This window comes from Thermobia domestica, chromosome 1 (genome assembly GCF_964235325.1).
Source record: "Thermobia domestica chromosome 1, izTheDome1.hap1.1, whole genome shotgun sequence".
NCBI lineage: Eukaryota > Metazoa > Arthropoda > Insecta > Zygentoma > Lepismatidae > Thermobia > Thermobia domestica.
In genome coordinates, this window is record NC_137454.1 from 385,296,757 (window position 1) to 385,309,304 (window position 12,548).

At 37.0% G+C, this 12,548-nt stretch overlaps 1 protein-coding gene and 1 non-coding gene across 2 annotated transcripts in view; one reads left to right on the forward strand and one right to left on the reverse strand.

Moving 5' to 3' along the window:
• LOC145664941 (uncharacterized) overlaps positions 1-12,548 on the forward strand; it is a 134,700-nt gene that overhangs the window by 48,266 nt on the left and 73,886 nt on the right. The window lies entirely within an intron of this gene.
• On the reverse strand, positions 9,047-9,118 carry TRNAP-AGG (transfer RNA proline (anticodon AGG)). The gene has a single exon. It is a non-coding gene; the product is annotated as a tRNA-Pro (tRNA).

Below are 12,548 nucleotides of genomic sequence, written 5' to 3' on the forward strand. Positions count from 1 at the left end.
TTTAAAAAGTAGTTAACAAGGAACACAGATAGTACGACAAGTTATCAATTACCGATGAATTCATTTTTCTAGTCGTTGGCGTTGCCTTAATCTAGATTGTTGGGTAATTCAAATTCTGGTCACACTGTAATTTCTATGGATGGCTACACTGAAAATTCTTCCGATTCGTATTTGCGGCCGTAGAATAACATTATCTATTACCGAGGTAAGTTACATTTCATTATCTCTTTTCACTTACGAAAAACTGGCAAAAGAAAAATTGTTAACTTTTGAAAAAATATTTAGTAGTCTGCCGCCTTATCCAAATGTGGCATGGTGATTCGAGAGAGCGCATTGAATGCCATAAGGGATGGCATGTTCCGATCGGTCATACCATTGAGGAATAATCCCCGAAAAACGGGATGACTATAGATATATCTTGGAAAAGTATTTGGCGCGCGAATTATCATTGTGAACAATGCAAAATAGAATTTTCACCATTAGAAAAAGGTAAGTAGAATGTTCAGCATTCTGGGAACACAATTTTTCAAGGTCATTATGTTTTTCGCTGGTTGCCAAATTCAGCTATTTGCATGTCGTGTTCATTCATGAAAACAAATGATGCTCCAATAAAATTCTATGAATAATCAATAAAAGTCGATTGGTTCGCTCCAAATTTGCAATTAATGCATATCTAGTTATTTTTTTATATCTTCTAGCAGCGGGCTAGAGGTCTGCACGGGCTCGGGGCGAGCCCACGGACTGCACTCGGGCCTACAAAAGATACATCACTTCGTCTCGAGTCGAGCTAGGGGCGTAAATTTTTAAATATACAACCATGTTTTTCGGGCCTTTTCGGGGCCTAACTTGGTAAATATACTGTACAACGGTATTTATCGAACCGTTCTTTCTGGAGAACTTTTAAAGCACAACTGCAAAAATAAACCTCTAATTGCTGTAATAAATAAAATTATGATTTTGCGTTAGTTATTAAGTTTCTGTAATTCAGGCCTATTTCGGACTGATTTGATTATTACACTGGTTCGGGCCGGGCTCGGATCTAAAGGCGAAAACATATTTCGGATTCGAGTCGGGCCTCACATTATAAATTCACGGGACGGGACGGGTCCGGGCTAAAAATTCCGGCCCGTGCAGACCTCTACAGCGGGGTAACCGGTAAACCCCATTTGCGTACATCAGTACTTTTCTTTAACCTTTATTATTGTGACACGTTAAATTGAAGATTCTTCTTTGTTAACTATTTGCTTAATCTCATATGACTCAAATAACGTGGTTGGTGTAAAGTTTCTGGGTTCATAACTATTTCCATTTTCCAGTGGCTTGTTTACAAGGTTGACTACCAGCTGTCTCAGGAGACAGGAAATTAAAGTTTATTTGTTGAGAGACACTGTTAAAAGGAACGCTTGAATTGTAGCTATTCTTTTAAAGAAAAGAAAAAAAAAGAACTTAATTTACTGTTGAAGATATCAATTTTCGCTGTGCATGTGTCAGAGATAAAGTTCCCCACAAGACCAGTAACTTGTATGTTGTGTTCTGTGCGTGTATGATACGCATACAGAAAAGCGTGAAGTGGTCAGATGCGCAAAATCCCAATTTTACGCCATTGACGTTATTATTTTTTGCAACGGAAGAGAGAGAAGGCAAGAGAGAGGGGTCATCAAGATCCGTGTCTTGAGTTACAGGGTCATCCATCTGTTGCTATGCAATCGTATATGAACATCTCATGCGTGTGCATATTCTCTGTTGATACAAAGGCTTTGTTCCCTTCCTCCGCTTCCGATGACACTTGCTTTTTCTTCAGATCTTGTTCATTTTTCTCCAGATGATTCACAACATACTCCTCTCCTCCTATCTGTGCGTCCTTTTCTTTTCTTTCTGTAAGTTCATGACCTCATACAATGTTCTGAATAAACACAAATTTCATTCAATAGGACTATTTGCTATTCCAGTATTGAAGTTATTTTCAAATACCTACTTGTCAAGAATTATTTTGAATTCTCAGAAAAAAAAAATGGTTACTAGCTGTTCTTCGTTGGGTATGGGGTGTCCCAGGTTTTGTCCTCGTGAGAACAGATCAATGTTGACCCAACTGTATAAGCAGACATGCTGGTTCCATGGAAACGGCGGTGGTACAGAGAAGAGCGCCGATTTCTTTGTAAATTTAGCGGGGGAGGCATTCAGATGCAGACGGCATATATATGAGGATTTTAAGACAAATTGCATTCAAATTATGCAAAATATTGTATATTCACAAATACGATGAGGGCGTCCACATGAACTCTGGGGGGCCTGCCCCCTTCCCCCAGGATCGGCGCCCTTGGGTATAGATATGTGGAGGGCGCCATGCGAGATAGTTGGAGAGGAGGGATATTATGTCATTTATAGATGGCTTTTGCTATAGGCATATCATATTATTGCCAAATCTTCATCACTAACATATAGCTGTAATGTCAGTTAGAGGCGGCTGTAGCAAGTCATACTAATAAAAATTAAAAGTTTTAACGCTTGAAACTGAAAGAAGAAAAAGTTTCGTAATGTACTTAGTTGTGTACAACAATGAATACGTTAGGTAACCTTTATTCTGTTAGTTTCAAGCGAAAGAATTTTAATTTTTAATGGGATGATTTGTTTCGAGGTGCGTCCAAGGGCGCCCATGTTGTTGTTTCCAAGGGAGGCAATTATAAGCGAGGTTTCAAATATAGTTTCAAATTTTGCTATAACTAATGTAAAATTTCTATTGGGCTTTCGATATTCCCAAGTACGATTTCCTCTTAGGGGGGGGGCGAGCGCCCCACCTTGCCCCCCTGATGGGCGCCCTTGGGTGCGTCTGCTTTAAGTTTATTAAATTTCTAAATTTAGACGCGGCATAAAGATTTATCACTAGGGCGCGGATTTCTGTGTGCTGAAATCTTTGAAAATATGCATGCATTTATTCCCTTAAAAATGGCAAAATATGACAGAATGAGCCACAACAACAAATACATTCTCAATAAAAATGTAATTAAGTTTATTTTTTAAAGTAAATAAATTCCTAAGAATAGCAATTCGTTGTGAAGTTTAAGATTGCCCTGAATAAATAAGGGCAAAGCTCTTGAAGCTGTGTTGCATAGACCACAACATATTGCTGATCCCCATGAAAGGAAACCCGAATGACACTCCTTGCGCTGCCAATACTAACAAAGATTTTTCTTATCAACACGTGAACTTCGTCTAAAGTATAATCAAAAATAAAAAATGAAATGTGTAAGTTTTATGTCCCACGTGTATGCCGACTAGGCTAAAGGAGACGGCGATAATGAGAAATGAATGAAATGGTAGAATGAAGAAAGTGAGAGGAAAGGGAGAAACCCGAAAAACCCACGAGCGCGGTGTTTGTACACCACAAAGTTCACACGCGCGAGCTGGGATCGAACCAAGGTCCCCAAGCACCGGAGGTGAACGCTCTATCACTCAGCCACCGAGCCCCCGGTCAAAAATACAGTCCAAATATTGTATGACTTTGAGGCCAAATATGGTATAAAGCTATGCACTTGTATGGCCAATAAAATTCCATTTTTATGCTCACAAGGGCCAGCAATGGGTTTATGTTTAATTAAATATGGAAGAGATACCAGGGTTTTAAAAAATGACATGTCATAGAATTCCGAGCCCTTGTTATTACGTACGAAAATCCGTAAGATACACCCGTTATTTTATGTATTATTCCAAAAAGATATTGTAGGTATTCAAGGGAAATTTATTCATTTTCGTTATTAAATTCAGTTTTCTGGGGTGGAGGCATAAAGGGGAGGGCGATGGGGCATTTGCTCGGTCGCCCAGTGGGCTAATCTGTCCCCGAGTGAGTTGCAAAACAATTTAAGAAATAATAATAATAAATAACTTGATTGGGACCACATTAGTGATCACTAGAGACCGGATGTTTAGGCACTAAAAACCTGGAAAATAAGCAGGCAAATAGGCACTTAAAATTTAAAAAATAGGCAGTAAAATAGGCACTAAAATGTAACTCGAAATAATGAAGATAAATACTCAATACCATTAAAAATAGATTCAAGTCATAGATAATGTTCAAAGAATGTAGAAACATACTTGTTTGTTAAATAATATCTTCTTTTACTGTATATACAAAAACGAGGCATGTTATGCATTGCACATACTGGGTGAATCTGAAAGATGTGCACATACTTTGGGAGGTGATTCGTGACATGAAAAGAAGACAAAAAGTGCTGTTGCATGTTGTCGAATTCTGCGTCGTGTTCGAGTGACAAGGGTGCCAAATTGGAATCGAAATCGAATCCTGACAATTGGAACGGGACATTAAGGTGCGCACATACTTCAGATGATGATTCGTGAAATTCAAGAGGACTTTTATCTTCTTTTCATGTCACGAATCACCTCCCGAAGTATGTGAACATCTTTGAAGTTCATCATGTATATATATTGTAACGTACCACGAGCTTGTGTTTACAAACACATAATATAAGTAAATATGTGTGTATTATGTTACGTAAATTATACATTTTCCCAATGAAGGCTTATTTTGAAGAAAATGCATAGAATAGGCAATATTAGGCACTAAAGCAATTATTTAGGCAGTAAAGGTCGAAATAGGCAAAATAAAATTGGCTTAAATCGAAACTATAACCCCCCATATAAACTTTAAAACGTTATTTTTGATTATATCTTTAATATTAAAGAATAGGCATTTTGCCTAACATCCGGTCTCTAGTGATCACACAAATAAAATCCGTTTGACTTCCGAGAGATGTTCAGTTAATGACAAAAGCACGGACTTCAATAGACTTACTCAGAAAAAAAGAAAAAGCAAGTTCTCTGTCTTGTATTGTATCATTCATCAGGGAATTCTAAGTAGCAAATTTGTCGAATGAAGTGATTAAGGGTGCTGCTAGGATAATGAATGTAATTAGAGACGGCAGTTGAGAAACGTCATAGCAAGTTGGTGTATTTTGAAACTTGTTTGGTTAAGTGTGTGTTTAGGTTTAAAACAGTCTTGCCATGAATTAAAAAAAAAAAAAAAATCCTGCAAGTCTTACAAGATACAGAATCACGCTGTAGTCTGTGACATTCGAATCACAGAATACCTTGACAGGCTCAAGATCAATAAAAGAAACGAACTGTTTGTCAGCTGCAGAGATGGAGTGGGTCATTGGTCAAGTGGGTAAAGATTGTGAGTGGATCAGCGGGTCGTGGGTCAACAGAACGTGACCCACTGCCGACCAACCATCAACCGTGATCCACTCTGACCTAGTGATGGGTAAATTCCCGGGAAGACATTTTTCGGGAATATTCCTTGGGAATATTCCCGTGAAAATTCCCCAAAATGGGAATATTCCGGGAATTTATTTGCAATCACAAAAAGTGCATTCTATTACTATATTATGATTTCAAAGTTAAATTCGTTTTCTTTTATCACAGTGTATTATTACAGTTGTCTCCAGAGGATTCTTCAAAATGTATATTCTGAACAGTATTATGTTATTTTATTAATATTTTATTATATTTAGAGAGTACGCATAAATGTATATTTACTTACAATATGTTCTTATGCAAGTAAATATGTGGGAAAAATAGTTTAGTAAGTCTACATACTTTTACACCGCTAAACAGTTTAAATTTATACGATATGTAAGTGGATTTTCTAAACTTGATTCTACTACTGATACATAGTATTATAAACATATTTAATTTTTAAATGTTATAAACAAATTAGTTTGTGTAACTACCAGAGGACACATGTCTCACCATTTCATCAACATTTGCGCATACATATTTATGTTCACAATATTTGCAAGATATTGACTTATCTTTATAATTTTGCATGTAACATTGCTACACGACCTTACGACCTTTCTTCCTACCTATTTCTCGAAATTTCATGCGTTAATTCACATAAGAGAAGTCCGAGTACCTCTTCAGAAATTCGAGTCAGAGACAGGAGACAGACCGACGTCTATTATTAACGGTGATTCGGGGTGTATTGATGCTACTTCACCTCTATTTCTACAAAAATTCTACATTACTTTACAGTTTCCTTTTCATCATTTGTAAATTTGTACTTTGCTACTTTTTAGTGCAAATGAAAATGGAACTTTAAAAAGTCATGTTATTAGTTATATAAAGTACAGTCAACGAATTTTAACTTTTTTAATCTCCAAATTATTTAAAACCAAGAAGTAAATCATAATAAAGTAATTAGTCATATGGTTCTTATAATTTGGAAGATAAAGTAAAGAAATGGAAATAAATTCCTTCTCGGGAATTTATATGGCAGGGAAAAAACCCGGGAATATTCCCATTTTTCATTTTCCTTCCCACGGGGAATATTCCCACTGCCCATCACTACTCTGACCCACCGAGCCACTCTGCTCAGTGTATAGTACAGTGCTCCCCACTAGCTTTCGAACCCGAAAAAAGTTATAATTTCCGAACAAATGTACATAAGAAAATGAAATTCACAATACACGTACCTTGTTTCATGCTGAATACATGACCGTCACAGCAGGTGCTGAAAGTGTCCTCCCTGGTACGGTACGCATATTTGCGGATCCCAAACGTTTCAGCATATCCTCTGATCTGATTGGTCGATACAGATGCGATATCACAAGACATGATCTACATATAGCACAAAATAAACGAAAGTTGTTGTCGGCTCTGGTAGCCGAGTGGTCAAGCGTAACATGCTAGCAACAAACGTGTTTTTGGCGAGGGTTCGAATCCTGCCTACGGACAATTTTTTTTACTACTTTTAAAAATGTTTATAACACTTCTTTCGTTAAAATAAGATTAAAAATAATATTCAAAAAGTGATTTAACGATCATTGTTTTAAAATTTTCATTAAACTTCTTTCATTAAAATAAGTTTGCCCTTGTACTATATAGATCCACAGCTAATGTAGTAGTAGTTGTAGTAGTAGTAGTAGTAGGAACGGGTTAGAAGCCCCGCAGGGGTTGTTTGGATTATGTTCTCGACATCAAATTGGCAAGAATGCTGAAACGTTTGGGATCGGCAAAAATGCTCCCTGGACGTCAAGACATGTTTGTACACGGCGTTCCATATTGTGAAAAGTCCGACGTAGAGTCTTCGGTGTGATCTCATGAATCGCATTCTCAATGTTGTTTCGCAACTCAGGATTAGACACCATCTGATTTCTTCTTATGGGGTTTTCTTAAAGGTTGTGTCTACAGAAACAACCCACGATCACTGCAAGAGTTGCAAAACAACATTGAGAATGCGATTCATGAGATCACACCGGAGAGACTACATCGGACTTTTCACAATATGGAACGCCGTGCACAAACATGTCTTGACGTCCAGGGAGGACACTTTCAGCACTTGCTGTGACGGTCATGTATTCAGCATGAAACAAGGTACGTGTATTGTGAATTTCATTTTCCTATGTATATTTGTTCGGAAATTATAACGTTTTTTTCGGGTTCGAAAGCTAGTGGGACGTACTGTAGATAGCATGTTGTGAACAGTGGTGAATTTGTCTACATTTTTCTTTCAAGGTCACAATTTTTCTTTCTTTTTCATATGTTTCTATTTACCTACCTGAGGCGACTATATCTAATAAGTGGAAAAAGAACTTCAGGCACTTTTGGATATTGATATTTATAATTCTAGTAATAGAAGTAGGACTTACTACTTGGCTTTCAAGACACAGTCGACTTTAGCCTACTTTACTTTGATTTGAGACTTTCAAATTTCATCCTATTTTCCACTGAAAAGTAGCTATCTGTAATTCAACAAGGAAATAATTATATAAGATAATTAAATTGAAATTCATCGTAATATGGCCAATGACAAACCCTTTACCATTTTATAGTGTATTGTAAAGATCAGATCCATCGGTATTATCACAGAACAGTGCTTGAGCGATTGACCGTAGAAATTCAAGCTTCGATTAGTGATAATTTCACAGCTTTGTTTCACTACAAGTGTAAACTCTCCTGATTAGTGGAGAGGAGGACGTGGATCATGGGTCAGAGTTGGTCACAGTGGGTGGTAGGTCAGTGGGTCAAGTTTTTATTGATCCATGCTATCTCTGACTCAACTGATGAGACAAATTGAAAATTTCATGAATTAATAAAAAAAACTTTTTGAATGAAAATTTTAAGAAGTCAGATCTAAATATTTTCCAACCATGTAGTGAAAGTGAAACTAAATTGGACTGTGTTAATGATAGACAGTTCGAATAGTCGTTGCTTATCCTATGAACAACAAACATTGGTGATCAAAACCCTCAATATCATATAAATGGATCTATGCACTGACTTCTATATACTGTTAAGAACGAATTCAAGATGCGAATAATTCTGAAAGTTTGTGTATCTTATGAGTGCTTAAAATTTTACGACTTTGAGTTAAAAGTGACTGCTGTGTTTGGAAGCACTTCCATTTGCTAATATAGTTTCTCAACATAAGAAAATGAACCCAGAGAAGGAAAGTAAGTTTATCCTTAGAAGTCCTTGAAGTTCCTCTCAGAATCGTGACAATAACGGCAACAGACATTCCAGCCCTCGTTAATTAGCGCACTGCTCAAGTGATCTCACATTGAACCAAACACAATATTAACAAACAGAGCATAGAGGAAATTAACTTATTATGATGTTTAACAACGTTTGCTGAAAATAGGCTGCTTCAGAATATTATTGTGTAAACTGTAGATTCACTGAATTGTCATACTAGTAGATTTGATTTGATTTCAGTTTAGTTTAGCGTCCATTTCAGCAGCGAGGGTATATGAGACGTGGACCTACAGCCTAACGTAGAATGCGAACCACGTGATCTCCTCGGTCCCACCCTACCCCTCTTCGGGCGCCCATGTTCATGCCTACTAACTAACAATTGGTTTCAATCGCATGTTTGTCATTGGAAGATCATTCAAGAAACTGAAACATAGAGGCCTAGAACAAAAGAAACGGGTCAGGCTTGGAAGCCAGAACTTATGATAACGTAGATTCTATTGAAGTTAAAACACTGATTTCACATTACACTCTGTAATCATAAAATTAAAAAATAGTAGGGCTCGTCCGGGATTTGAACCCGGGACCTCTCGCACCCTAAGCGAGAATCATACCCCTAGACCAACGAGCCATGTTAAAGAACGTGCAGTATCCCTTATAAAACGGGCTTTACTAAACGTTCTTTTTTTTTTCCTCCGGATATGTCTTCTTTTTGTTTCTTTCTGGAAAGAAGCCCCCACCCCATCTTTTTCGCGAGTCGAAAATTAAAAAAAAAAAAAAGCCGAAGAGAAAAAGAAAGTTTGTATTAAAAAAAATACAGAACGCTTAATTACATGGAAAAGTTAACACTGGTTGTTATGCAATATAAGAGTTATTTATATAGGGTGTTTCAAAACAACATCGACAACGCTTGGGAGGTGACACCAAAATAAGACGAAAAGTATAGACCAACCTGGGCAACAAATGCTTCCTTTCGAAGTTATAAGCTACCGAAAACATGAAAAAATGAACTTTAAAGGTCCATAGTTCCCAAATTATGGGACCTGCTATAGTCGAGTCAAGACTTTACTTAATATGTAGTTGCTCAGCGAAGTAGCTCAAGTGCTAGAGCGTTGGCTTCGCATTCGGGAGGTCGTGGGTTCGAATCCCGCTGCCGACTATCCTGACTGAGGTTTTCCAGGGTTTCCCTCAGTCCTACCAGGCAAATGCCGGGATGGTACCTACTAAAACAGTTCCTGGCCGATACCCTCCTAAATCCTTCCCATTGTTAATGTTGTTGTTGGATATCCAGTGTAAAATGGCGTCTGAGCTGTATCTGGTGATTGTTAAATAAATAAAGAAATAAATATGTGCTCTATCCAAAAATACATGTTTCAGAATCCTAAGGTATTCACGTTGTTTTGAAACACCCTGTATAATATCTTTACATGATTCTTTTAAGCCCTGAAAGAAGCTTCAGATAGAGATCTTAAAAATAAAATGTCCATAATGACCAAAAAGTGTGGACTTGATTCCCTTGTGCACTGAATGCATCAATTTGCTTTTGATGTGGGAATACGGATTTATAACCACCTTCTTTAAATGTCTTATCCGTAGCCTCTTTAAAGATTGAGGGAAGAATTTGAAGGGTTTTTACGTTTGATAGACTGCGTGATATTTAGCCACGTTTTCTTGATAACTGCAACTCATTGTTAGGACTTTTTTATGCATCACGAAACATCCGTGTGAGCTATTTCGTTTAATTGGATTTTTAAGACGTGAATCCCGCATCTCAGAAGTTGAAATGTCATCTTATTATTTTCTACTTGAGAGGGAAGGATACTTGAGGGCATAAAAATATTTTTAAACATTTGTTTATTATTTTTGTAGCAAGAAAAAAACTAAGATGTCTTTCTTTCTCTTTGAAATATGTTCTTGATATAAGTCACGCTTTTTCACTGCCTCCAAGGATGAGGAATGCCTATCAAAATTCCCCTGTCCTCAGGAACAGTAGCCGCTGATAAAGCATTAAGGATTCGAAGTAAAAAGCGTATCTTTTATGTCTCGTTCAACCTCACAGGCAATAGTGTGAAAAAGCATCAGGGATCCTCCTTCAAAACCAAACTCTTATTATTATTATTATTATTATTATTATTATTATTATTATTATTATTATTATTATTATTATTATTATTATTATTATTATTATTATTATTATTATTATTCGGCAGGTAATGGGACTAATGAGGATTTTTTTTTTTCAATTTTAATTTTAGGTTTGGGCCTGGAAATCTTTCTTCCACATTTCTCGAGCTTCAGCTTCTCTTTTAACTCCCAATATTTTCTCCTATTTTCCAAATCATCAATCAGTTGTGCTCTTCTTCTTCCTATTCGTCGCTTTCCTTCCATCTTTCCTTCTATACTGGTGAGAAGAAGACAATTTCTTCGCAAGATATATCCAATCCAATTGGCCTTTCTACGAAGAATGGTGGCTAGAAGTGTCCTCTTCTCTCCTATGCATTTTAAAACATCTTCGTTTGTTGCTCTCTCTGTCCATTTTACCTTCTCCATCTTCCTCCAACACCACATTTCGAAACTCTCCAAATATTTCCTCTCTAATTTCCGTAATGTCCAAGTCTCTGAACCATGCAGTCCAATGCTCCATATATTGCACTTCACCAACTTCTTAAGTCCAAAATTGAGCCTGCTAGTTAAGAGTGATCTTTTCTTGTTGAATGATTCTTGCCTTGATCTCTTTGTTGCAGTAAGCGTCTCTCGTCAAAATACTTCCCAGACATTTGAAATTATCGACCTCTTCAAGTTCTCTTTATTCTACTCTGATCCGCAAGGGCGCGTTTCCACTGGATATTCTCATGGCTTTCGAGTTTTCGATGTTGATTTCCATTTCATATAGTTTCCCAGTATCAACTGTTTTGTCAATCATCTCCTGTAGTCCTCTTGGGTTTTAGCTGTTACAATCGTATCATCTGCATACCTAATCTTGTTAATGATCTGCTCTCCGATCTTGAAATCCCCAATTCCCATTAATGTTTCCTTCATTACAAAACCAAATATAGAGTCAAATGAAGATGTAAGATTTGTGTGTATCTAATAGGCCTACATAGAACTGGAACTGATCTTGCGAGTGATCCAATCACGGGAAGACGGCTGAACTGTTTGAAATAAACTTTATCATCAACCTCGAAGTGTTTTTATATAATGTCAATTTGATTAAAATTCATATCCTAACGAGGGAAGCGGGGCTCCTAATTTATATTGTCTTACAATCCTTTGAAAATGGAATTCTTTCAGTTTTGCTTCCCACGAATATGCCGGCCTGGGTAAAGAAGACGCTGATGATGAGAAATGAATGAAATGTTGGAATGAAGAAAGTGGGAGGAAACGGGAAAACCCCAAGAAAACCCATGCACACTGTGTTTGTCCACCACAAAACTCACTTGACGTTAGCTAAGATCGAACCAAGGACCCCAGGTACAGTCACAACATTAATAAATAGAGGTTGGAGCCATAAGAAATAATGACTTCAACCTCCATTTATTAATGTTCGTGACTGTACCAGAAATGAACGCTCTACCACTTCTCATTTTGTTTTTTAAAAAGTTTACTGATTCACCGAAGTCTCTCATTAACTTGCTTATCTACTTATTACTACGTTTCTACATAATTTTACTCGGTCTTACTCGTTTAAGTTGCTTTTCTGGGAACCTAGAACGACAGGGACACGAACACAGAAATATCGAGGACTGTTAAAATCACAAAGGCTCTCCCACCAGGAATCGAAGCCGCGACCCCGTGCACCAGAGGCGCACGTGCTAGCCAGTAGACTAGCGCGTAGGGCTCACTGAGCTAATCAGACGAGCTCAAATTACTCTAAATTTTTTCTCTTTTCGCTCCCTTCAATATTTTTTCTTCTTTGTATTTTCTGTTTTGGTATTATAGTATAAATTATGTATATATTATCTCCTAATTCCTTATAATTATATTTTAGTATATGCAGTTTATTCTTTTTGTTTTATATTGTCAGATGTATTTGAATATTGTATCGTTTCTTCTTAATTTCT